We start from the raw sequence: 3,537 nt of genomic DNA, 5'->3' as shown, positions 1-3,537 counted from the left end.
TTCTTGAATAACAAGAGAAAAGTCATCAACCAATAGGGGGAAGAGGATCAGAGAGAAGAATCTGACCCCGGATTTGAGCAAAACTATCGTTTAAACCAATTAAAAAAGACATAACATATTCATATTCATTGTAATCTTGCAGAGTTTGTATCCCTCCACATTTGCTTTGGAAGGTTGGTTTATAGCCTAAGAGTTCTTCCCAAACAAATTTTAATTTGGTGTACTAGGTACTAACATCATCATTTTCTTGTTGTAATGACATTAGTTGCCTTCTCAATTGGAAAATTCTTGGGCCATTCTTTCTAGAAAATCTTGATTTCAAATCATTCCAAATTTCCTTAGCCGTATTTGCAAACAAAATGCTAGTAATGATATCTTTAGAAATAGAATTATAAAGCCAAGAAATGAAAACATTGTTACCACAAGTCCATGCAGCATATGTAGGATCTGTTGTGGTTGGCATCGAGAGGGAACCATCTATGAAGGCCACCTTGTTCTTCACCGAAAGAGCTACCATCATTGCCCGGCTCCATGTGGTGTAGTTCTTGTGATCAAGAGGCTGTGAGGTGAGGATGAGTCCTGGTCCATCTGAATGGTTTAGAAACAGTGGATGAGAGAGATCTTGACTGGAATCTTTAACTTGTTCTGCCATGAATGCAAACCTGAAAAGCTGATGTGAGAATGACTAGGAGAAGAGAGACACAAAGGGAAGATCACAAGCCCAATAAGGAATATGATCGTAGATATTCTTTTTCATCTGATACCATTATTGAAGCTATTAATCTTGTGATAACTTGAAAAGAAAGTACACATAGAAAGGAAGAAAAGATACTGGAAAAGCCTTAGAATCTATATTGATCAACAAGAAGATTACAAGTGTCTGACTGATAATTGTCAGCTACATATATATAAAAGGAGAAAAACAAACTAAAGAAGGAAATAAACATAATAACTACCTAACAAACTTACATATATATGTAAAATATTTAAAAATAAAAGAATGATAAATGTTTTGTTAGAAGTCTTGATCCCATAATAAAAGACCATATGTACTAGTATAATGAAAAAGAAAAAGATAAAAAGAGATATAAGAAAAAATAAATCTGAAAATAATCAAAACTTAACATCATTATTTTCTTTAATTAACAAGATATAATATCTTTTTAATCTTTAATTTTTTTAAAAAAATAGTCGTTAAACTTATTTTTAGGTATTTTTAGTTTTTTAACTTTTTTTTCCTTCCTTACTTTAAATCTCTTAAACTTTTTTTTTATAATGACTTTTAGTCCCTGAAAAAATTAAAAGTAAAGATGAAAAAAATAAGGAATTCAAAACTGCAATAAAAATAAAAAAATTCAAAAACTAAAAAAAAACCCTAAAGAGTTTAAGAACTATAAAAATAATTCACCCTAATTAATGAATAATCACATATAACTTACGTTATACGTACTTAGATGTTGTTTGTTGACACCTTGTATAGTTGTATTTACTATATATAAAAAAAAAAAAAATACTACCTTCCTATATAAGAAAAACAAATCTATTTGATTCATGGGTGTGAATGTGTAAAATGCAATAGCTAGTTAAAAAATATGAATACATTAGTAGACTTATTTAATTAATTGGTTCATGGGTGTGAATGTGGAATCTCGCATTCACTAGAAAAAAATTTAAATGAGACTATCATTATATGTAAGTAACCCACATTTTAAAATTAAAAATAAAATAAAGGAGCATACTATATAAAACTGGACAATAAGAGAATGGAGTATTATAAGAGAATATAAACCTAGTGAGAAAATAATTTATATGTAATATTTTTAAAAAAATCGTCATTAAAATTCTTGTAACTTCTAATATTAATGATAAAAAATTGTCAATAATTCTTTAATTTTGGTTAAGCAAATGTTAATAGACATTAGACAACAATATCCCGAGGCATTTTAATTTCCTCCAATAAATTGAATATATTAAGCTTATGTTGGATAAAACTAATAGAAAAATTAGTTAATAACTAAAAATTTAAAAATTAGCTTATTAAATTAAAAATTAATAAAATTAGTCATTGAAATAATTAAAAAAAATGTAAAAATCATGATTTATTTTAAAAAGAAAACAAGAAAAAATGAATAAATATATTAAGATAAAAGTGAAAGAAATTATAAAAAATAAAATTAGAAACAAGCATTTAAAAAATACTACTTCAAGTAATATTTTAAAAAACACTAAAAGCTACTAAATATAATTTATTTATCAAACAATCAAATAAATTTTTTAATTAAAAATTAACTAAAATACCTTATTAAATATAACCTAAATCTAAACCTCGACCGCAGCCATAACAAACATACATATTTGCCATAAATGAAATTAAATAACTTAATTTACGAATATAGTTATTTAGTTTTACTTTTATAATTATAATATAGGTGTCGCCTTATTATTATACAATCTCGAAACTCGTTAGAATTTGAAAATGATTGGAGAGGATTATTCTATAAACATATTCAAACATACCGTAATCTTCATTTATTTTAGCTTGTTCATATTTAGATGTCTACATGATTATGTTGTTCTTTCATATTTTTCTAAGAAACACCTCATTATAAAAGTATGATAACAATGAGCACGCAGCTGGAATCAAGCTCGCAATATCAGACTTTTGGAGGTTAGAGACACTTCATTGTTCTACGTTTTAATATATGCAATATCAGTAAGGGTGTTGATGTGTCAGCGTTTAAATTTGTGATAAACTTCATTTTTATAAGATATTTTAAAAAAGAAGGGAAGAAATAACATGAGCACCTCTTATTAAAAAATATACTTCGGCTATATTGCGTACATACATTAAAAAAATACACAGCAAGCAATCTAGTTTGACTCAGTCACAAAAAATCTTAGTATGAAAATGTTTTAAAGTATGCATATATAAATATTAAGCATGTAAAGTTTTTGGCAAATAGTTTTCCCTGTAATTTGTTCCTTCAACAATACGCCCAAAATAAAACAAATTACAAAGTCAACTTTTACTGATAGTTTTTTTAATATACGCATCTTATCTGTTGCTCTGAAAAAAATCTTTAGTACTCTAATAATAATATATTTTATAATTAAGATTTAATTGAAATTTTCATTGTAACATATTTTCAATTTAATTATATAATATTATGCAAATTGTATGTGTAGAGGACTGATCAGTGTAATACTATAAAAGTATATAATTTTTTTTTTCTGTTTGGCTTATGAGTTGTAACTCTCATCCAAATAATGAAGCATTCAAGAATATATAATTAACAATTTAACATCTAATTATATTGCTGCAATTTAATTTGGTTTTGTGGACAAAACTAGAAATGTTCTCGAAGAAAAATTAGACGATATATAGAATAATTAACTCTCATCCAAATAGAGAAGCATTCAATAATATATATATATATATATATATATATATATATATATATATATATATATATATATATATATATATATATATTATAAGTATTAAATTATTATATATACTTATGTTTTTAAAAATAA

This window comes from Glycine max, chromosome 10 (genome assembly GCF_000004515.6).
Source record: "Glycine max cultivar Williams 82 chromosome 10, Glycine_max_v4.0, whole genome shotgun sequence".
NCBI classification, from domain to species: domain Eukaryota; kingdom Viridiplantae; phylum Streptophyta; class Magnoliopsida; order Fabales; family Fabaceae; genus Glycine; species Glycine max.
This window is presented reverse-complemented; position numbering follows the sequence as displayed.